The sequence below is a fragment of the Triticum dicoccoides genome, chromosome 7A (genome assembly GCF_002162155.2).
Source record: "Triticum dicoccoides isolate Atlit2015 ecotype Zavitan chromosome 7A, WEW_v2.0, whole genome shotgun sequence".
NCBI lineage: Eukaryota > Viridiplantae > Streptophyta > Magnoliopsida > Poales > Poaceae > Triticum > Triticum dicoccoides.
In genome coordinates, this window is record NC_041392.1 from 433,541,297 (window position 1) to 433,566,706 (window position 25,410).

The 25,410-nt window shown below is 41.5% G+C and overlaps 1 pseudogene; it reads right to left on the reverse strand.

The window, feature by feature from the left end:
* Positions 1-265: 265 nt before the first annotated feature.
* On the reverse strand, positions 266-8,708 carry LOC119330620 (annotated as a pseudogene).
* Between the last annotated feature and the right edge of the window lie 16,702 nt (positions 8,709-25,410).

Here is a 25,410-nt window from a genome sequence, read left to right on the forward strand (position 1 = left end):
CAACTTTCCCTTTAGTTTATTTGTAGATGCGAAATTATTATTTCAACAATGCCTACCTTTCAAATTTATATCTTTATATTATCATGTAAAATATTCCTATATATCTTAGATTTTCAACCTGTTATATTTTCTGCTATCCATATATTGTTTTACCAGTTGCCTCCATATTTGCCTTGCCAATCTTCATATTTTTTTTGATAGTCTATATCTTATAAAATGTTATCAAAGATATACAATATTTTATTAATCCAAACACTGATGTTCATACAATCAAATTGCATTGAATTATATTACAACCGGTTCCCACAACAACGTGCGGGGTATCATCTAGTTCATTCGAATCGAATGGAGGGAGTACAATTTTTTATATAACCCACATTTGATTGGTCTTATTCATTCGAATGGAGGGAGTAAGTCAGATATATCTACAGACATGCATCTTTCAAGGAAACAGGACCTAATCCCTGAAAGTTGACTACCGAACATTGGTATCAGGTCTCAAGTAAAACTGCTTACCTTTAGAGCAACATCTGACTGAACAACCGGACAGTTCATTTTCACGGAAGATATTTGATCCATTAAATGACGGAATGTATCATCGGTGCTCAGGCTGCAGCTGCGGGCCTTTCTTCCATCGTTGCTACCTAAAGGTCTCAGAGCATTGGCTTGCTGAGAATCAAAATATTCTCGAGGATCCTACAAAGACGAGGATCCTACAAAGACGAGGCATGACAATCCATAACGCTGTGATATATTACTGTAGCTGATATATTATATCAAGTCATATGAACCAACTATTACCTTTATACAAAGTGGAGCGTATGGGAGACTTCGTGGAGCTTGCAGATCCTCTATCTCAGTCATGCGGGGGCCACCTTTACCAATCTCTCATGACTAGCATCATCAGCAACAGAGCTAGGAGGTGGTTCTGCAGTTCATAACTCATCAGCCTAGTAAGGAACTAATTAGGGTGAGAAAAGATGCACCACAGCGATATAATTACTTACCCTTCTTGGACCGTGCAAGTGCTTCAGCCACAGTCTTCGTATCAGTTGATTCAATATCTGCACAAAGATGAATAACAAATACAACCACCTTACAGACAGAAACTATATGGTGCATTAATACAAGTTATTAATGGCCAATAAGCAAATGCAAAGTAGAAATTATTTACATTCTCTGATGTGAAGGGGAAAGTACACCAGCACAGAGCAGGTACTACACTACAGCATTACAATGTGCAACCAACCAGCAGTATAGGACGGTTGATTTGTGCTATTGTTGGTGCATTCTTTTTCAGGAAAGTCTAGATAGAAAAACAGGAAGCCAGTAGAAGTGTAGTCGCAGGAGAACTGTCAGGCTGTTAGCATATCAGTATCATCTCATGATAGTAATAGCATGCTTGACCAATCAACTTCAGTATACAAAAATTTACTCCCTCCATTCCTAAATATAAGTCGTTTTAGAGATTTCAAATGGACTACCACATACGGATGTATATAGACATATTTTAGAGTGTAGATTCACTCATTTTGCTCCGTATGTAGTCACTTGTTGAAATCTCTACAAAGACTTATATTTAGGAACGGAGGGAGTAAAAGAGACAGCATGAAAACTTTTGAGTTGAGTCCAAAACTTCACCTGTTGATCTCCCTTCAAGAAAAACAGCAGCATGCCGATTCAGATCCTGAGAAAGTGTTCTCCTAGCCAACTCGCTATCAGTATCAGTTGTGTCTCTGCTGCCATCACGGAGAATCCCGTGATCCTAGATGCCCGAAAGAATAATGGTATGAAAATTCAAAATAGGACTAAGCACTGCATGAATCTATACCTCTATATCTATACCTATATATATATATATATATATATATATATATATATATATATATATACCTATACCTTATTTTTTTACTAATAAACCAAGTATTGCTTCTGGTCGTCCGTCTAAGAAATTACCCTCGAAGTTGTTTTATATTATTTTTTTTTACTAATAAACCAAGTATTGCTTCTGGTCGTCCGTCTAAGAAATTACCCTCGAAGTTGTTTTATATTACCCGCTATGCCATCCATAGGTCGTAGTAAGTGTTTTATACCTCAGATACCCAATCTAAATCAATGCTCACCGGTGGCGTATTGGCAGAAGCCTGTTACTTCCACTGGGAAGACCAGGGATCGAACCCTGCTTCCATCGATTTTCTCACTTTTTTTTCTCACCCACCTCATCCCCCCCTTATGTTTTCATGGGCCGGCCCGCGGGGCGTGGCGTCGCTGTTTTTTTCATTTCATTTTTTTATCTTTTCTTTTTTTACTTCTTCTTTAAATTAATTCGAGATTGACAAATTTTAAAAATGTCTAGGAAATTTAAAAATGTTCGAAAAATCATAAATGTTTCGTTATTTCAAAAAACGTTGGTAATTTTACAAAAATGTTGGCAAATTATAAAACAAATCACAATTGGAAAAAAATTTGCCAGGAAATAAACCATGTTCTTGATTTTGAAAAAATGATAATGTATACAAAACATATTTGCGAATCTAAAAAAATATCCATGAAATTTTATAAAATTATCAAAAAATATTCACCTTTTCTGCGAATTTCAATTTTTTGCCCTAATTTAAAAAAATCATTAATTCAAAAAATGTTCAGGAACTAAAAAACTATTCATGTGTTCAATAAATGTTCGTCTAAAAAAATGTTTACGAATTTTTAAAAATGTTTTTTTAAATGTATGTCAATTGAAAAAACTTTTCACCATTTCAATAGTCTTTTATGTCTAGGTTTTGATTAGTTTTTGGAAAGTCTTTATATGTCTAGGCGTTGGGAGTAGTTCGTGGTAGATGAGATTTATTTTTAAAGTTTTAAACATTTTCTTGCGCTACACAATGACAAGTGTGTCATGCGGTGGCAAGCTCGTTGCATTGGGATTTACCATGTCGAATGCATTGTGATCACATGGACATCACATCCATCATCAGCGAGAGTCGGAAGAAAGATAAGTGGCAAAATGATGAGCCACTGTGTTAAAATAGAAGATACTGATATGTCGGGGTATTGAGTCATACTTATTCGACCAACGTGTAATTTTTGTATCTACCGTTGCAACGCACGGGCATATTTGCTAGTTGTGATCAAAATAGCAGACAAAGTTGCTCATTATGAGAAACGAATAAACCACTCGTCTTTGTGAAGTTGTAGATATAACAAAATAGTAGCAAGAACACAAACACACCAGAAGATGGATGTAGTCATCTCCTGCATCTGCCTCCATGTCTAATGTTGGATCAACTCGTTTTATCTGTAAAACAAGAATTGAGTCACCAAAAAAAACTAAAGGAAAAATGTATTGCAAAATATGCAGGATGACAACAATAAACAGGTAGAATTATACCTTGAGCTTTGCCTCCTTGGCAAGTATATCATCATTTTTCAAAAACATGGCTAATTCCTCATCATCAGCGGCCTCAGCTTTTGCCGCTAAAGTATTTTTTTGTTCTAAGTAGATACTCAGCTCTACAGTACTTTGTCCAAAAATCCTTTTCTGACAACTTTTTGGGATAGTCACAGGAGATGAAGGAAAAACAGAGTAAAATGAGAATCCAAATCCACTTTGTGCCAACACAGATATAGTATAAACAAACTCCAACTTAAGCTCAAGCTTCCGAAAGCCTATGGTAAGGCACATGACAATAGTATATACAAGTATGCACTGTCTTACCTTCTTCGGGACATAATCTAAAAATGCCCGATGCACGGCTGGCTTTTCTGCAAAAATCTGCAAAACATCAAATAATATATCATATTCATAACAACTGATTTTCAAGACTTATTCAACGTCCAACAAACAATCTCGTAGTTCAGCATTTACATGGTTAATAATGTATGAAAGAAAACTAGTATTACTGAGCAGATGTAGCCCAGCTCAAGGACCAGAATAAGCCTGTTCGACCGGGTCAAGAAATGTAGTCACGATGGTGTGGCGTCACGGGTGGCTACCCATGTGAGTCAAAAGGGGCACTGTTCTTCACGACACTCATTAGGAATGTGGCCCGATGAATCCAGGTCGATGACCCTACAAATCAGATAATACATCGATAGAATCTAAATGTATTCGGAAAAGGGAATAAAGAAGAGAACGAGAAGGGAGTGGGCTGTGGGACAACCCAGCCCACAGCTCCAGCAAATCAACATAAATGGCCCACAAGGGCCATCATCTCGCTTCCCCTTCCCACTCTTAATTCTCTTCCTAGCACCACCTCTCCCTCCTAGTCCCCCGTCATCACCCTTGTTTTCTTGCATCTGATGGCAAGAACACAGAACACAAGGGGGGACAGCGATGGCGGCTGTGACAGCAACAATGAGAAAAACCAGTGGGGATCGCAACAAAATGAGGACATCAACTACTAGGACTAGCTCATGCCTCTCTTCCCCTCTGCCCTTCTCCCATTGTTATTGCATGGGGTCATGACCAGCAGCTTCCTGGTGGAGAACCAGATCAAAAGAATACATGATGCTCGACCTGACATCGTGGATCGCACAGTGACCTGCAATCCAAGTAACTATGGCCAGGACAGGCTTGCAATGCGTGATAGTCTGGACAGGCCAATCCTGAGCGTATTCAATGATCCAGACTAATAGATGCAAGAATGTGTTTGAGTAGCCCACTGGTCAAGGTTTTTGAACAGGTATAGCTAAACACAGTGCAATTCACATTTTTATGCAGTAAAAATGGCATATTTACATTTTCATGCCGTAAAATGGGCTTGACAAGGGATCATACCATTCTATATGTATGTTGAGTACTAGAAAAGAAAAGAAAAATAGAACAGTATCATCACAAAGAGGTATAGTTTGTAAAATACTACCCAGTGAGGATGGCGTGGAGTCTAGGGCCATGTGTCAGTACATTACCATAAGGAAACAAGTGAGGTGTTGCTCCTTACACAGAATGCGATAGGTGCTAATAAATAGTTGGTCAATGGAACCCATTAAACAACGGAACTGTTTAGAAATTCCATCAAGCATAGCATTACACCTTTTTTAGGTACATAACACTGCACATGACAGTTAAAAATATTGCAAATGATGCTACCAGGCAGGCCAGCATTTAGATAATGCATAGCTGCATTTATGATGGTTGAAGAAGTAACAAATGATGCTAGCAGGCAGACCTGCTTTAGATGATAATTCATTACCAAGGTAGAAAGAATGTACCTGATGGATAATCTCAGTAGTCAGACTGAAAGTAACCTTGTTTGTCTGTGAAAGGACACACATAAATCAGAAATGAGTAAATTAAGATAATCAACATTCAGTAGAAGTCAATAACTGATAGGATACAGCCATGTACAACACAAACTATCATAGTATGCCACATAGGCTCGCAATGAGTATAGACCCATAGCATACCTGTCCATCAGCTGATGGCCTAACATCAGCTAGCATAGCACTTTTGAAACCTGGCTTTTGTTTTGATGCTTTGTTTGTTTCATCGTCAAGTAAATTCTGCAAAAGGACTTAATAAGTATTGGTTGCAACTGAATAAAAATATACTACAAAACAAACAGAAATTGTATCCGTGCACAGTAGTTTTTACCTTTCTTGTTGCCCAAAATTCAGACTCTTGGAGAATATTACCAAGCACAAACTTCTTATGTAACTTCTGCAGTTCACTGCAAACAGAGAAGGGTTTAACGAGACAAACGAGCCAACAATACAACGCAACTGTGTTTTCCTCTGGTTGGCTACAACAGTCTGCAAATCTGTCTGTATCATTCTCTTAAAACAATATACGAAGATTAAATGTTCATCCCTACAGCTACACAGATCTGTTAAACTAACAGCATGAACATGCTCCTGACGTGATCTATTAATAAAATATAACCGAATGACATTACACCAACAGTAGCATTTTGACCCAAGCAAGTTCACATACGCTAGAAAATATATCTGAATGACATTCTCATACAAAAAATGGATAGGTGAAAACATTTTGGCATCTGCACTTTATTTTGGCTCTTTCAAAGTTCTACAGTTGTACATAAAAGGCATATCATTTTCAATCTACCAGCTATGCCACCAGCTTCATTATGTAATGTTGCACAGATTTGTATGCTGATGAAACAGACAAGTAAAGACCAGTTAAAATTGAAGCTCTAGTATCATCTTTGAATAAGTGAACCTACGAAAGCCAAATGCATACATCACAAGAAAAAAATCTTAGAATCAGGTAATCAATTCAAAAGCACAAGCACATAAGGGGCTCGGCAATAATTACTAAAGAGAGCAAGACAGCTTACACTGTTTTGGTTTAGTATTAAATTATTATCAATATCCCATGTTGCTGTCAGCAGAAGAAACATGCAGGATGTTTGAAATACAGATATTACCTGTCTTCTCGTAGCAATTTCATTCGCCGTTCCATTTCGGCAGAACTGAGCTGTTCTGGACCAGTTGACACAGCTGATATCTCAGGAGGTACATTTGGTCTAGCAGGCACAGTACCTTGATGTTTGCCTAAAACCCTAGCTGAAAGGACAACATCATCAGTTAGTTCTATATTTTGTTGGTAATAATTGTATAGACTAGAGGTGAAACTGAAAATCAAAATACTGAAGCAAGGACCAAAAGTAACATTAAAAATGCATAGACTCAATCTAACAAGAATAATCATTTTCAAATGATGTATTTGTTCATAATATGTATTAGAAACATTTAATGAACATTACCTACAAAGTCGCGACACAAATCACGGTTACCAACATTCTCAAAGTCAAAAATATAGCCTCCCCCCTGAAAAAAGCACGGAAATCACAATCTTCTCAGTCACAGAAATAAATGTAGAGCATATGCCTATCAACCAAAACTCAACAGGATGTTTATATTTAATTAATTGATCATACCTTGTCAGAATCTTTTGAAAGATTCAATAATGCCGGTGTTGGTTTGCTACCATCTACCTTGTTGAACTTATGGCCTGAAGCACATGTAGGAAGAAGCTACAAAGTTACCATCAAGCATATTGGTAATGACCATGAAATCAATTCTCATCAACCAACATGCATGACCTACTCTGGCACAGCTGATGAGCAGAATATGTAATCCTGGATGTATATATTATGAATATGTGATCTTTGGATGTTCGTATTCTGAATATATAATCTTGGATGTTCGTATTCTGAATATGTAATCTTGGATGTACATATTCTCCATTCTGTTAAATCATTTCAAACAAACCCACAGTAATCGCAAACCACATCTAGTAAATGCCCATCTATCAACAATTAAATAGTTTCCTAACACATCAGGACAACTAGACTAACACATCAGAATAATGACAGCACTTCAATTGTGTACAACACTCAGTGCTATGATTATAGAAACCAGCGCTGCATATGGACAAAGGATAAGTACCTTTGATGGTCCGAAAATCGACACTGAGCTTCATTAGTGAGCGTGGATCATTAGGAGTAAATGTTAACTTATCTTCACTCTGTAATTACAAGAACAAAGAAATAATATGATTTAGATCAAAGAAGCGCATTATGATCGCTTGCAAGCAGCGGTAAGAAAGGAATGAATGATTCACACCAGCTGAAACAAACAGAGATGACTGTTCAAAAGTAATGCCCACTAAGTCAATGAAGCAGTGCGCCTTGCTGCATCAGCGCCAAATATGAAAATACTAGGAATATCATGCACAAACAATGCAATCACGAACAAAACAACTGCCTCAAGCAGATTTTTATAGCATGCGTTGAGCCCCCAATTTCATTAAGCAAACCGGGTGTTCTTACTTGGGGCACAAATTGGCTCCCACTAAAGGCAAACGAGGCACTGAGCTTGATACACAATCCTTCTGCTCTAACTGCAATGCTAACTTACGGCGGATCGTACTTACTCTGTTCCACGACTAAACCCGAAGGTTGGATGCGGTACACATACAACAATGAGGAAAGCACAGGCACATGCACTCCTCCGATCTAAGCAGCAGCATCCTTCAATTTGTTCCGTTTTGCGTCCAATCAGAGACCTACCCGGGATCAATCAGTTGGGTACCTCAACACCGATAGACCCCTGCCAAGCAACCCACGCCCCGACGACCGAGCAGTAAAAGCAACGCCGTCGCAAGCCAACCAAACAGAACCAAAACCAATACAGCCTGCCTGAATGAAGGGGGGTTTCGGATGGGAGGTGCGAATGGGGTGGGATGGGGTGGGGTGGGGGTGGGGGTGGGGGCGGAGACGGCGAGTGAGGATGGGACCCACCATGCGGAGGACGCCGCCGGTGCCGCGGTCCTTGAGCGTGGCCTTGTACTTGGCACCGATCGTCATGGTCCCCATCGCCTCCACCTCCTCGCTCTAAACGGCGCAGGGAGAGAGCGAGGCAGCTAGCTAGACAGGGATTCGCTGTCAGGACCTAGTTACGATCTGAACGAATTTGAGCAAGTGACACCCGGCTGGTCGTCTCGCCTCGCCGGCGCCGGTGTCGATGTCAAGTTCGGAGGAGGGCTTCGCGCGTGCAGTCGGAGGCTGGAGTCGTTGCAGGGGAGGAACAAGAGACGCTGCGGAGAGCTGGGCCTCCGGCACAGGGAGAGAGTTAGGCGGCGGCGGCGGCAGAAGGAGATGCTGGTGGGAGGCGGCGGTGCGCGTCGGTCTGAGCGAGGGAGCGACGGCGAGGGGAAAAGGAGGCCGAGCGAACGTGTACGTACACGGTGGCACTAGTCCGTAAATACGAGCACTAGGCCGTGGCTAAAAGTAGGCCGCGTTTGCTTAGACCAAACCGAAAAACTGATCGTTTTTTTATTAAAAAAATCGGTCTTCTGAATTTTTTTTAAAAAATTGCTGGTGGTCTTCTGAAATGACAAATGACAGATCCAGAACCCATTTTCTAGAAACAGAATTTTTGTTCGGTTCCGGTTAAAAACTGAACTAGACTGCACGATATGTAACATATTCCTAAAAAAAATACAACACTTTGCCTGTTTTCCATAATTTTTTCATGAGCAATCAAAATTATGTTGTCGTATCACCGCATCAATTTTCCATGAATAAAATAACAATATAACAATAATATTGTCACCTCATCATAGAGTTTAGTCTCTTTTTTGTTTTCTTTGTTCGAGTACCTGATGACATTGAAATTAAATTCGGTGGCCCAAAAATTGGAGTAGTTTAGGTAGTAATTTTCTTTGGTTTGAATCTCCCCAGGCTCAATCCTGTTTCTTTAGATGTAGGGTGTCAGTTTCCCATTAATATACCCATCCCAAACTAAAAAAAAATAACCGATGCCCGGTGGCGGAGCTACAAAGAAATAGTTGGGTGGGTTAGTCTAAAGAAGAACATGTTTTTTTCTTCAAATTTTCAACTATACTAAAAGGTACTCCCTCCGTTCGGAAATACTTGTCATCAAAATGAATAAAAGAGGATGTATCTAGACATATTTTAGTTATAGATACATCATTTCTTTTCCATTTTGATGACAAATATTTTCGGACATAGTGAGTATTAGTTAGTGCCCAGTTAATTGGAAAATCATCGTAATGCTGAACCATCTCACTTTCTTTTGAAACCAAACCAAATCTTTGTTGACTGGACTTATCCATTGCGAGTTATTTAGTACTCCGTTTGTCCTAAAATAATCGACTTAACTTTGTATTAGCTTTAATACAAAATTATTATAGAATTGAGTCATTTATTTTAAAACGGAGGGAATACATAAATTCCAATTTATAAAACTTCACAAACAATAATTGATTGAATATTTCATGCTACAAATCGGTACTATGAAATTCCGATAACTATAGCCTATAGGATTTTTCTGTTTAATTTGGAGGAGCATATACGGAAATTGGAATTGAGAATTTGAGATGATGCCTTGAAGTGCAATTAGGAAAAAGAAAGGAAACTTTTTTTTTTGAACACGTACTGATGCAAGCGCTCATATACACGTGCATACACTCACCCCTATGAACACACACGCACACCTCTAGGAGCATCTTTGAAAGACTGAGCCGACATATTATCTTAAAATTTACGAAGTCACCATAGGCACCTCGTCGTCGACGGGAACGTCTCCTCCCACTGAATGCGCATCGCCGGAAATCATGAAATAATTCCAAGAATAAATGCGAGCACCAAGACTTGAACCCTGATAGGCTGAGGATATCACGGTCCCTCTAACCATCCAACTACAGGTTGGTTCACAGGAAACTAGTTTTTTAAGGAGTAGAAAGGAAACTAGTTTGTGCACAGTGCATGCATGATTGGCTGAATCTGGAGCGTCCAGCTATGGCTGAGTCTGGAATTGGATGTACGCTGCATTCAGGCTTCGAACAGCAAGTCTCATGTGCATAGTCACGCATAACGACAGGTCTCCCGTGCGCATGCAGACTGCTCACGCCTCACGAACTGGACTGGGCATGTGTAGTTTCCTTTTTCACCTTTGGACAGGGCGGGCCACGACACTGTTTTGCCCGCACGTAGCTTCGCTGGTGCCGATGCCAGAAGCTCAGGTAGCGACTCGGCCCTACTCATAAGGAGGATCACGAATGGGCTGCTAAGGAGGGGAGACTTGCTAAGGAGGGGAGACTTGTGAGATCTTACGTTAGGTGAGATCAATGGGATCGATTTTTCTGAAAGAAAAAAACATGTTCAAACATTTTATAAAAAGAATATAGACACACATCAATGTGTGATGTGCAATCTCAAAAAATTTCAACTCCTAATTTGACTTACATTAATAGGAAAAAAGACAAATCAGATGTGAATAGTGTCAAAGTACTATACACCCAAAGCTATCACTATTCACATTCAAAATTGTCTTTTTTGAATCAGTAAATGTGAATAATGTTAAAGTACTATTCACCCCAAAGATGTCTCTATGTCAAATTATACACTGTTGCTTTGAATCATTCGGATCTAAATATTCATACAATAAAAGAACGATTACATGATGAACATGTCAGGTAGCATCCCACATCAAAAATTATCTTTTTATCATTTACGTACTTGAGGACAAGCACGAATTAAGCTTGAAGATGCTTGATACGTCTCCAACGTATTTATAAATTTTTATTGTTCCATGTTGTTATAGTATCAATCTTGGATGTTTTATATGCGATTATATATCATTTTTTTGGACTAACCTATTAACCTAGTGCCAAGTGTCGGTTACTGTTTTTTGCCTGTTTTTGGTTTTCCAGAAAATCAGTACCAAACGAAGTCCAAACACTTCGAAACTTTTTGAGGGTTTTTTCTACACAAGAGTGAAAGATCGTGGATGTCGCCTAGAGGGGGGAGTGAATAGACGCTTTAAAATAACTACGGTTTAGTGTTGAACAAATGCGGAATAAACCTAGCGGTTAATTTGTCAAGCACAAAATCTAAAACAATTAGGTTCACCTATGTACACCAACAACTTATGATAAGCAATATAAACAACTATGTGATAGCAAGATATATAACATGAAACACTATGGCTATCACAAAGTAAAGGGCAAAAGGGCATAAGTAAAGGGCTCTGGTAAGAGATAATCGAGGCACGCAGAGACGACGATGTATCCGGAAGTTCACACCCTTGCGGATGCTAATCTCCGTTTGGAGCAATGTGGAGGCACAATGCTCCCCAAGAAGCCACTAGGGCCACCGTAACCTCCTCACGCCCTCGCACAATGCAAGATGTCGTGATTCTACTAAGGGACCCTTGAGGGCGGTCACCGAACCCATACAAATAGCAACCCTTGGGGCGGTAACCTAACCCGTACACTTTGGCAACCCTTGGGGACGGTCACCGGTACCCGTCAAATTGCTCGGGGCGATCTCCACAACCTAACTGAAGACCCCGACACTTGCCCAGAGCTTTACACCATAATGATTGAGCTCTAAGGCACCACCAACCGTCTAGGGCGCCCAAGCACCCAAGAGGAACAAGCTCTAGGGTACCAAGCACCCAAGAGTAATAAGCTTCTCAAACTTCACTTCCATGTATCACCTTGGATAACTCAAACCGATGCAACTAATGCAATGGCAAGGGAACACGGAGTGACCATGTCCTTCTCTCCCAAATCCCACCAAAGCAACTAATTGAAAGAAATATGTCGTAGAGGCAATAATAAAGTTGTTATTTTATATTTTCTTATTCATGATAAAGGTTTATTATTCATGCTAGAATTGTATATCAGAAACCTAAATACATGTGTGAGTACATAAACAAACACTGTGTCCCTACTGAGCCTCTACTTTACCAGCTCTTTGATCAAAGATGGTTAAGGTTTCCTAGCCATGGACATGAGTTGTCATTTGATAACGGCATGTTAATCTTTCAGTCTTATTGCTATTGCTTTCTTCATGTCATCTACATATTCCTTTGACTATGAGATTATGCAACTCCCGGACACCGAAGGAATACTTTATGTGCTATCAAACGTCACAATGTAACTGGGTGATTATAAAGATGCTCTACAGGTATCTCCGAAGGTACTTGTTGGATTGGCATAGATCAAGATTAGGATTTGTCACTCCGAGTACCGGAGAGGTATCTCCGGGCCCTCTCGGTAATGCACATCATAAGAAGCCTTGCAAGCAAAGTGACTAATGAGTTAGTTACATGATGATGTATTACGAAACGAGTAAAGAGACTTGCCGGTAACGAGATTGAACTAGGTATAAAGATACCGATGATCGAATCTCGGGCAAGTAAATACCGATGGACAAAGGGAATAACGTATGTTGTCATAATGGTTCAATCGATAAAGATCTTCGCAGAATATGTAGGAGCCAATATGAGCATCTAGGTTCCGCTATTGGTTATTGACCGGAGAGGTGTCTCGGTCATGTCTACATAGTTCTCGAACCCGTAGGGTCCGCATGCTTAACGTTTGATGACGATTTTGTATTATACGAGTTATGTGATTTGGTGAACGAATGTTGTTGGGAGTCCCGGATGAGATCACGGACATGACGAGGAGTCTCGAAATGGTTGAGAGGTAAATATTGATATAAAGGACGATAGTATTCGGACACCGAAAGTGTTCCGGAGGGTACTGGGTACATATCGGGTCACCGAAAGGGGTTCCGGGCACCCCCGACAAAAGATATGGGCCTAATGGGCCAAGAGGGGAAACGCAGCAGCCAACAGGGGCTGCTGCGCCCCCCATATGGGCCAAACTAGAGGAGAAGGAAAGAGGCTAAGAGAGAAGGAAAGGGAGGGATTCGGCCTCCCCCTTCCTTTTCCCTCCTCCCTCCTCCTTCCTTCCCCCATCTGGAACTTATGGAAGGGGGAGGACGAATTGGGGAGGCGCCCAAGTAGGATTGCTCCTACTTGGGGCGCCCCCTTGCTGCTCCCCTCCCTCTCCCACCTATATATACATGAGGAGGGGGCGCCTACCACCTAGAACACGTAACAACATCTGTTAGCCATGTGCGGCGCCCCCTCCACAGATTACACCCTTGGTCATATTCCCGCGGTGCTTAGGCGAAGCCCTGCGCGGATCACTTCACCATCACCGTCACCACGCCATCCTGCTGACGAAACCCATCTACTTCCTCGACACTTTGCTGGATCAAGAGTTCGAGGGACGTCATCGAGTTGAACGTGTGCAGAACTCAGAGGTGTCGTACGTTCGATACTTGATCGGTCGGAACAAGAAGAAGTTCAACTACATCAACCACGTTGTTAAATGCTTCCGCTTTCGGTCTACGAGGGTACATAGACACACTCTCCCCCTCTTGTTGCTATGCATCTCCTAGATAGATCTTGCATGAGCGTAGGAATTTTTTTGAAATTGCATGCTACATTTCCCAAAAGTGGCATCATGAGCCAGGTCTATGCGTAGATGATATGCATGAGTAGACCACAAAGATTTATGGGCGGTGATAGTCATACTGCTTACCACCAACGTCTTATTTTGATTCAGCGGTATTGTGGGATGAAGCGACCCGGACCAATCTTACATGTCCACGCACATGAGACCGGTTCCACCGACAGACATGCAACTAGTTTTGCATAAAGGTGGCTGGCGGGTGGCTGTTTCTCCTACTTTAGTTGAATCAAATTTGACCGCGTCCGGTCCTTGTTGAAGGTTAAAACAGCAAATTTGATAAATCACCGTTGTGGTTTTGACGCATAGGTAAGAACGGTTCTTGCTAGAAGCCCGTAGCAGCCACATAAAACTTGCAACAACAAAGTAGAGGACGTCTAACTTGTTTTTGCAAGGCATGTTGTGATGTGATATGGTCAAGACATGATGTGATATACGTTATTGTATGAGATGATCATGTTTTGTAAAAGTTACTGGCAACCAGCAGGAGCCTTATGGTTGTCTCTTTATTGTATGGAATGCAAATGCCATGTAATTGCTTTACTTTATCACTATGCGTTAGTGAAAGTTGTAGAAGCAATAGTTGGCGAGACGACCACGACGCCATGATGGAGATCAAGGTGTAAAGCCAGTTTATGTCTACTACACAACCTTCTTCTTGTAGACGTTGTTGGGCCTCCAAGTGCAGAGGTTTGTAGGACAGTAGCAAATTTCCCTCAAGTGGATGACCTAAGGTTTATCAATCCGTGGGAGGCGTAGGAGAAGATGGTCTCTCTCAAGCAACCCTGCAACCAAATATCAAAGAGTCTCTTGTGTCCCCAACACACCCAATACAATGGTAAATTGTATAGGTGCACTAGTTCGGCGAAGAGATGGTGATACAAGTGCAATATGGATGGTAGATATAGGTTTTTGTAATCAAAATATAAAAACAGCAAGGTAGCAAGTGGTAAAAGTGAGCACAAACGGTATTGCAATGCTAGGAAACAAGGCCTAGGGTTCATACTTTCACTAGTGCAAGTTCTCTCAACAATAATAACATAGTTGGATCATATAACTATCCCTCAACATGCAACAAAGAGTCACTCCAAAGTCACTAATAGCGGAGAACAAACAAAGAGATTATTGTAGGGTACGAAACCACCTCAAAGTTATTCTTTTCGATCAATCCATTGGGCTATTCCTATAAGTGTCACAAACAGCCCTAGAGTTCGTAGTAAAATAACACCTTAAGACGCAAATCAACTAAAACCCTAATGTCACCTAGATACTCCAATGTCACCTCAAGTATCCGTGGGTATGATTATACGATATGCATCACACAATCTCAGATTCATCTATTCAACCAACACAAAGAACTTCAAAGAGTGCCCCAAAGTTTCTACCGGAGAGTCAAGACGAAAACGTGTGCCAACCCCTATGCATAAGTTCACGAGGTCACGGAACTCGCAAGTTGATCACCAAAACATACATCAAGTATATCACATGATATCCCATTGTCACCACAGATAAGCACATGCAATACATACATCAAGTGTTCTGAAATCCTTAAAGACTCAATCCGATAAGATAACTTCAAAGGAAAAACTCAATTCATCACAAGAGAGTAGAGGGGGAGAAACATCATAAGATCCAACTATAATAGCAAAGCTCGCGGTACATCAAGATCATGCCAAATCAAGAACGTGCGCGCGAGAGAGAGAGAGCGAGAGAGAGAGATCAAACACATAGCTACTGGTACATACCCTCAGCCCCGAGGGTGAACTACTCCCTCCTCATCATGTAGAGCGCCGGGATGATGAAGATGGCCACCGGAGAGGGATTCCCCCCTCCGGCAGGGTGCCGAAACGGGTCTAGATTGGTTTTCGGTGGCTACGGTGGCTTCTGGCGGCGGAACTCCCGATCTAGGTTATTTTCTAGAGGTTTCTGTATTTATATGAATTTTTGGCGTCGGTCTCACGTCAAGAAGGTGCCCGAGTCGTCCACGAGGTAGGCCCACGCACTGGGGGGGGGGGGGCGCCCCCCACCCTCGTGGACGGCCCGGGACTCTTCTGGCCCAACTCTTTTACTCCGGGGTCTTCTTTTGGTCCATAAAAAATTGTCAAAAATTGTCACGTCACTTGGACTCCGTTTGGTATTCCTTTTCTGTAAAACTCAAAAACAAGAAAAAAACATAAAGTGGCACTGGGCTCTAGGTTAATAGGTTAGTCCCGAAAATCATATGAAATAGCATATAAATGCATATAAAACATCTAAGGGTTGATAATATAATAGCATGGAACAATCAAAAATTAGATACGTTGGAGACGTATCAAGCATCCCCAATCTTAATTCCTGCTCGTCCTCGAGTAGGTAAATGATAAAAACATAATTTTTGATGTGGAATGCTACCTAACATATTTATCCATGTAATTCTCTTTATTGTGGCAAGAATATTCAAATCCATAAGATTCAAGACAAAAGTTTAATATTGACATAAAAATAATAATACTTCAAGCATACTAACCAAGCAACTATGTCTTATCAAAATAACATAGCCAAAGAAAGCTTATTCCTACAAAATCATATAGTTTGGCCATGCTTCATTTTTGTCATACAAAATGCTCCCATCATGCACAACCCCGATGACAAGCCGAGCAATTGGTTCATACTTTTTAACGCGCTTCAGCCTTTTCAACCCTTATGCAATACATGAGCGCAAGCCATGTGTTGGGGAACGTAGTAATATCAAAAAAAATCCTATGCACACGCAAGATCATGGTGATGCATAGCAACGAGAGGGGAGAGTGTTGTCCACGTACCCTCGTAGACCGAAAGCGGAATCGTTATAACAACGCGGTTGATGTAGTCGCACGTCTTCACGGCCCGACCGATCAAGCACCAAAACTATGGCACCTCCGAGTTCTAGCACACGTTCAGCTCGATGACGATCCCCGGACTCCGATCCAGCAGAATGTCGAGGAAGAGTTCCGTCAGCACGACGGCGTGGTGACGATCTTGATGTTCTACCGTCGCAGGGCTTCGCCTAAGCACCGCTACAATATTATCGAGGATTATGGTGGAGGGGGGCACCGCACACGGCTAAGAGATCAATGATCAATTGTTGTGTCTCTGGGGTGCCCCTGCCCCCGTATATAAAGGAGCAAGGGGGGAGGCGGCTGGCCTAGGAGGAGGGCGCGCCAAGGGGGGGAGTCCTACTCCCATCGGGAGTAGGACTCCTCCTTCCCTTGTTGAGTAGGAGAGAAGGAAAGAGGGGGAGAGGAACAAGGAAAAGGGGGCTGCACCCCTTGTCCAATTTGGACCAGAGGGGGGGGGGAGCCTCCTTCCTTTTGGCCTCTCTCCTCTATTCCCGTATGGCCCAATAAGGCCCATATACTCCCCGGCGAATTCCCGTAACTCTCCGGTACTCTAAAAAATACCCGAATCACTCGGAACCTTTCTGATGTCTGAATATAGTCGTCCAATATATCGATCTTTACATCTTGACCATTTCGAGACTCCTCGTCATGTCCCCGATCTCATCCGCGACTCCGAACTCCTTCGGTACATCAAAACTCATAAACTCATAATATAACTGTCATTGAAACCTTAAGCGTGCGGACCCTACGGGTTCGAGAACAATGTAGACATGACCGAGACACGTCTCCGGTCAATAACCAATAGCGGAACCTGGATGCTCTTATTGGCTTCCACATATTCTAGGAAGATCTTTATCGGTCAGACTGCATAACAACATACGTTGTTCCCTTTGTCATCGGTATGTTACTTGCCCGAGATTCGATTGTCGGTATCTCAATACCTAGTTCAATCTCGTTACCGGCAAGTCTCTTTACTTGTTTTGTAATACATCATCCCGCAACTAACTCATTAGTTGCAATGCTTGCAAGGCTTAAGTGATGTGCATTACCGAGAGGGCCCAGAGATACCTCTCCGACAATCGGAGTGACAAATCCTAATCTCGAAATACGCCAACCCAACAAGTACCTTCGGAGACACCTGTAGAGCACCTTTATAATCACCCAATTACGTTGTAACGTTTAGTAGCACACAAAGTGTTCCTCTGGTAAACGGGAGTTGCATAATCTCATAGTCATAGGAACATGTATAAGTCATGAAGAAAGTAATAGCAACAAACTAAACGATCAAGTGCTATGCTAACGGAATGGGTCAAGTCAATCACATCATTCTCCTAATGATGTGATCCCGTTAATCAAATGACAACTCATGTATATGGTTAGGAAACATAACCATCTTTGATCAACGAGCTAGTCAAGTAGAGGCATACTAGTGACACTCTGTTTGTCTATGTATTCACACATGTGTTATGTTTCCGGTTAATACAATTCTAGCATGAATAATAAACATTTATCATGAAATAAGGAAATAAATAATAACTTTATTATTGCCTCTAGGGCATATTTCCTTCACCATGGACATAACACTATGCGTGGAATAGAGTATGATGATAGGGGTTATGTGAGAAGACAAAAAAAGAAGAAAGTCTCACATTGACGCGACTAATAAATGGGCTATGGAGATGCCCATCAATTGATGCCAATGCGAGGAGTAGGGATTGCCATGCAACAGATGCACTAGAGCTATAAATATATGAAAGCTCATCAAAAGAAACTAAGTGGGTGTGCATCCAACTTGCTTGATCACGAAGACCTAGGGAATTTGAGGAATCCCATCATTGGAATATACAAGCCAAGTTCTATAATGAAAGATTCCCACTAGTATATGAAGGTGGCAACATAGGAGACTCTCTATCATGAAGGTCATGGTGCTACTTTGAAGCACAAGTGTGGTAAAAGGATAGTAGCATTGCCCCTTATCCCTTTTTCTCTCATTTTTTTTTGTTTTTTGGGCCTTCTCTTTTTATGGCCTTTTTTTTTATTTTTTTTATTTTTCGTCCGGAGTCTCATCCCGACTTGTGGGGGAATCATAGTCTCCATCATCCTTTCCTCACATGGGACAATGCTCTAATAATGATGACCATCACACTTTTATTTACTTACAACTCAAGAATTACAACTCGATACTTAGAACAAAATATGACTCTATATGAATGCCTTCGGCGGTGTACCGGGATGTGCAATGAATCAAGAGTGACATGTATGAAAGAATTATGAATGGTGGCTTTGCCACAACTACGATGTCAACTACATGATCATGCAAAGCAATATGACAATTATGGAGCGTGTCATAAAAACGGAACGACGGAAATTTGCATGGCAATATATCTCGGAATGGCTATGGAAATACCATAATAGGTAGGTATGGTGGCTGTTTTGAGGAAGATATAAGAAGGTTTATGTGTGATAGAGTGTATCGTATCACGGGGTTTGGATGCACCGGCGAAGTTTGCACCAACTCTCAAGGCGAGAGAGGGTAATGCATGGTACCGAAGAGGCTAGCAATGATGGAAGGGTGAGAGTGCGTAATATCCATCGACTCACATTAGTCATAAAGAACTCATATTCTTATTACAAAAGTTTATTAGCCCTCGAAGCAAAGTACTACTACGCATGCCCCTAGGGGGATAGATTGGTAGGAAAAGACCATCGCTCGTCCCCGACCGCCACTCATAAGGAAAGCAATCAAAGAACACCCCATGCTTCAAATTTGTCACACAACGTTTACCATACGTGCATACTACGGAACTTGCCAACCTCAACACAAGTATTTCTCAATTTCACAATTACTCAACTAGCACAACTCGACGGGAATCACAAACTTCAACACAAGTATTTCTCAAATTCACAACTACTCAACTAGCATGACTCTAATATCACCATCTCCATATCTCAAAACAATTATCAAGTATCAAACTTCTCATAGTATTCAATTCACTTTATATGAAAGTTTTTATTATATCCTTCTTGGATGCCCATCATATTATGACTAAATTCATAACCAAAGCAAATTACCATGCTGTTTAGGACTCTTAAAATGATATAAGTGAAGCATGAGAGTTCATCTATTTCTTCAAAATAAAAGTACCATCGTGCTCTAAAAAGATATAAGTGAAGCACTAGAGCAAATGACAAACTACTCTAAAAGATATAAGTGAAGATCAATGAGTAGACGAATAATTATGCAACTATGTGAAGACTCTCTAACATTTAATAATTTCAGATCTTGGTATTTTATTCAAACAGCAAGCAAAACAAAAGAAAATAAAATGACGCTCCAAGTAAAACACATATCATGTGGTGAATAAAAATATAGCTCCAAGTAAAATTACCGATGAACGAAGACGAAAGAGGGGATGCCTTCCGGGGCATCCCCAAGCTTAGGCTCTTGGTTGTCCTTGAATATTACCTTGGGGTGCCTTGGGAATCCCCAAGCTTAGGCTCTTGCCACTCCTTATTCCATAGTCCATCGAATCTTTACCCAAAACTTGAAAACTTCACAACACAAAACTTAACAGAAAACTCGTAAGCTCCGTCAGTATAAGAAAATAAATCACCACTTAGGTACTGTTGTGAACTCATTCTAAATTCATATTGGTGTAATATCTACTGTATTTCAAATCATGTATGGTTCATACCCTCCGATACTACTCATAGATTCATCAAAATAAGCAAACAACACATAGAATACAGAATCAGTCAAAAACAGAACAGTTTGTAGTAATCTGGATCAAACGTATACTTCTGGAACCCCAAAAATTCTAAAATAAATTGCTGGACATGAGGAATTTATCTATTAATCATCTTCAAAAAGAATCAACTAAGTATCACTCTCCAGTAAAACATAGCAGCAAATCTCGTGAGCGCTAAAGTTTCTGTTTTTTACAGCAAGATCGCAAAGACTTTCCCCAAGTCTTCCCAAAGGTTCTACTTGGCACAAACACTAATTAAAACATAAGAACTCAATCATAACATAGGCGAGATAAATTATTTATTACTAAACAGGAACAAAAAGCAAGGAACAAAAATAAAATTGGGTTGCCTCCCAACAAGCGCTACCGTTTAATGCCCCTAGCTAGGCATGATGATTTCAATGATGCTCACATGAAAGATAAGAACTGAAACATAAAGAGAGCATCATGAAGAATATAACTAGCACATTTAAGTCTAACCCACTTCCTATGCATAGGGATTTTGTGAGCAAACAACTTATGGGAACAAGAATCAACTTGCATAGGAACGTAAAACTTGATATTATTGCAACTCCCACAAGCATATATTCCTCCCTCATAATAATTTTCAGTAGCATCATGGATGAATTCAACAATATAACTATCACATAAAGCATTCTTTTCATGATCTACGAGCATAGAAAATTTACTGTTCTCCACATAAACAAAATTCTTCTCATTCGGAATAGTGGGAGTATCATAAGAAACTCAAATACTATAAATTGTTTCCACATTAAAAGAGTAATGTTCAGAAAAAGGGTAATCATAATCATGACAAGTTTTATAAATATAATCATCACTACTTTTTATAGCATATGTATCATCACAATAATTATCATAAGTAGCAACTTTGTTCTCACCATAATCAATTGAAACCTCTTCCAAGATAGTGGAATCATTACTAAATAAAGTCATGACCTCTCCAAATCCACTTTCATAATTGTCACAATAAGATTCAACACCCTCCAAAATAGTGGGATCATTACTTACTAAAGTTGACATTCTTCCAAACCCACTTTCATCAATATAATCATCATAAATAGGAGGCATGCTATCATCATAGTAAATTTGCTCATCAAAACTTGGGAGACTAAAAATATCATCTTCATTAATCATAGCATCCCCAAGCTTGGGACAAACATTAATTGCAGCAAATACATTTTCAAACATGTCATTCTCATCAAACATAGCATCCCCAAGCTTGGGCCTTTTCATATCATAAGCATAATCACGCTCATCATTAATAGTATGGATAACACCAATAGTGTAACAATTATCATCATCACGATGAGTAATAGGAGAAACATCATTTGGGAGAGATACATTTTTACCTTTACTTCTCTGTCTTTTCTTTTTCTTCTTCACATTAAGTATGGGTTTTGTTGTAGAACGTTGCAGAAAACAAAAAAATTTCCTACGTTTTCACCAAGATCCATCTATGAGTTCATCTAGCAACGAGTGATCGAATGCATCGACATACCTTTGTAGATCGCGAGCGGAAGCGTTCAAAGAACGGGGATGAGGGAGTCGTACTCGTCGTGATCCAAATCATCGGAGATCCTAGCGCCGAACGGACGGCACCTCCGTGTTCAACACACGTACGGTCAGCATGACGTCTCCTCCTTCTTGATCCAGCAAGGGGAAAGGAGAGGTTGATGAAGATCCAGTAGCACGACGGCGTGGTGGTGGATGCAGCAGTCACCGCAGCAGGGCTTCGCCGTTCTTCTGCGAGAGGGAGAGGTGTAGCAGGGGAGAGGGAGGCGCCAAGACTTCAGGGTGCGGCTGCCCTCCCTCCCCCCCTTTATATAGGCCCCCTAGGGGGTGCGCCCGCCCTAGGAGATGGGATCTCCTAGGGGGGCGGCGGCCAAGGGGAGGAGTGCCCCCCAAGGCAAGTGGAGGCGCCCCCTCCCCTAGGGTTCCCAACCCTAGGCGCATGGGGGCCCAAGGGGGGGCGCACCAGCCCACTATGGGCTGGTTCCCTCCCCCACTTCAGCCCATGGGGCCCTCCGTGATGGGTGGCCCCACCCAGTGGACCCCCCGGGACCCTTCCGGTGGTCCCGGTACAATACCGTTGACCCCCGAAACTCTCCCGATGGCCGAAACTGCACTTCCTATATATAATTCTTCACCTCCGGACCATTCTGGAACTCCTCGTGACATCCAGGATCTCATCCAGGACTCCTAACAACTTTCGGATTACTGCATACTCATATCCATACAACCCTAGCGTCACCGAACCTTAAGTGTGTAGACCCTACGGGTTCGGGAGACATGTAGACATGACCAAGACAACTCTCCGGTCAATAACCAACAGCGGGATCTGGATACCCATGTTGGCTCCCACATACTCCTCGATGATCTCATCAGATGAACCACGATGTCGAGGATTCAAGCAACCCCGTATACAATTCCCTTTGTCAATCGGTATGTTACTTGCCCGAGACTCGATCGTCGGTATCCCAATACCTTGTTCAGTCTCGTTACCGGCAAGTCACTTTACTCGTACCGTAATGCATGATCCCGTGACCAGATACTTGGTCACTTTGAGCTCATTATGATGATGCATTACCGAGTGGGCCCAGAGATACCTCTCCGTCACACGGAGTGACAAATCCCAGTCTTGATCCGTGTCAACCCAACAGACACTTTTGGAGATACCCGTAGTATACCTTTATAGTCACCCAGTTACGTTGTGACGTTTGGTACACCCAAAGCACTCCTACGGTATCCGGGAGTTACACGATCTCATGGTCTAAGGAAAAGATACTTGACATTGGAAAAACTCTAGCAAACGAACTATACGATCTTGTGCTATGTTTAGGATTGGGTCTTGTCCATCACATCATTCTCCTAATGATGTGATCTCGTTATCAATGACATCCAATGTCCATAGTCAGGAAACCATGACTATCTGTTGATCAACGAGCTAGTCAACTAGAGGCTTACTAGGGACATGTTGGTGTCTATGTATTCACACATGTATTACGATTTCCGGATAACACAATTATAGCATGAATAAAAGACAATTATCATGAACAAGGAAATATAATAATAATCCTTTTATTATTATTGCCTCTAGGGCATATTTCCAACAGTCTCCCACTTGCACTAGAGTCAATAATCTAGTTACATTGTGATGAATCAAACACCCATGGAATTCTAGTGTTGATCATGTTTTGCTCTAGGGAGAGGTTTAGTCAACGGATCTGCTACATTCAGGTCCGTATGTACTTTACAAATATCTATGTCTCCATCTTGAACATTTTCACGAATGGAGTTGAAGCGACGCTTAATGTGCCTGGTCTTCTTGTGAAACCTGGGCTCCTTGGCAAGTGCAATAGCTCCAGTGTTGTCACAGAAGAGTTTGATCGGCCCCGACGCATTGGGTATGACTCCTAGGTCGGTGATGAACTCCTTCACCCAAATTGCTTCATGCGTTGCCTCTGAGGCTGCCATGTACTCCGCTTCACATGTAGATCCCGCCACGACGCTCTGCTTGCAACTGCACCAGCTTACTGCCCCACCATTCAAAATATACACGTATCCGGTTTGTGACTTAGAGTCATCCAGATCTGTGTCGAAGCTAGCGTCGACGTAACCCTTTACGATGAGCTCTTCGCCACCTCCATAAACGAGAAACATTTGCTTAGTCCTTTTCAGGTACTTCAGGATATTCTTGACCGCTGTCCACTGTTCCTTGCCGGGATTACTTTGGTACCTACCTACCAAACTTACGGCAAGGTTTACATCAGGTCTGGTACACAGCATGGCATACATAATAGACCCTATGGCTGAGGCATAGGGGATGACACTCATCTCTTCTATATCTTCTGTCGTGGTCGGACACTAAGCTGAGCTCAATTTCACACCTTGCAACACAAGCAAGAACCCCTTCTTAGACTGATCCATATTGAACTTCTTCAATATCTTATCAAGGTATGTGCTTTGTGAAAGACCTATGAGGCGTCTTGATCTATCTCTATAGATCTTGATGCCTAATATATAAGCAGCTTCTCCAAGGTCCTTGATTGAAAAACTCATATTCAAGTAGGCCTTAATGCTGTCCAAAAGCTCTATATCATTTCCCATCAAAAGTATGTCATCTACATATAATATGAGAAATGCTACAGAGCTCCCACACACTTTCTTGTAAACACAGGCTTCTCCATAAGTCTGCATAAACCCAAATGCTTTGATCATCTCATCAAAGCGAATATTCCAACTCCGAGATGCTTGCACCACCCCATAAATCGAGCGTTGGAGCTTGCACACCTTGTCAGCATTCTTAGGATCGACAAAACCTTCCGGCTGCATCATATACAATTCTTCCTTAAGGAAACCATTAAGGAATGCCGTTTTGACGTCCATTTGCCATATCTCATAATCATAGAATGCGGCAATTGCTAACATGATTCGGAGGGATTTCAGCTTCGCTACAGGTGAGAAAGTCTCATCGTAGTCAACCCCTTGAACTTGTCGATAACCCTTAGCGACAAGCCGAGCTTTATAGATGGTCACATTACCATCCGCGTCTGTCTTCTTCTTAAAGATCCATTTATTTTCTATGGCTCGCCGCTCAATGGGCAAGTCAGTCAAAGTCCACACTTCGTTTTCATACATGGATCCTATCTCGGATTTCATGGCTTCCAGCCATTTGTCGGAATCCGGGCCTGCCATCGCTTCTTCATAGTTCGAAGGTTCACCGTTGTCTAACAACATGATTTCCAAGACAGGGTTGCCGTACCACTCTGGTGCGGAACGTGTCCTTGTGGACCTACGAAGTTCAGTAGCAACTTGATCTGAAGTTTCATGATCATCATCATTAACTTCCTCTCTAGTCGGTGCAGGCACCTCAGGAACATTTTCTTGAGTCACGCCACTTTCCGGTTCAAGAGGTAATACTTCATCAAGTTCTACTTTCCTCCCACTTACTTCTTTCGAGAGAAAC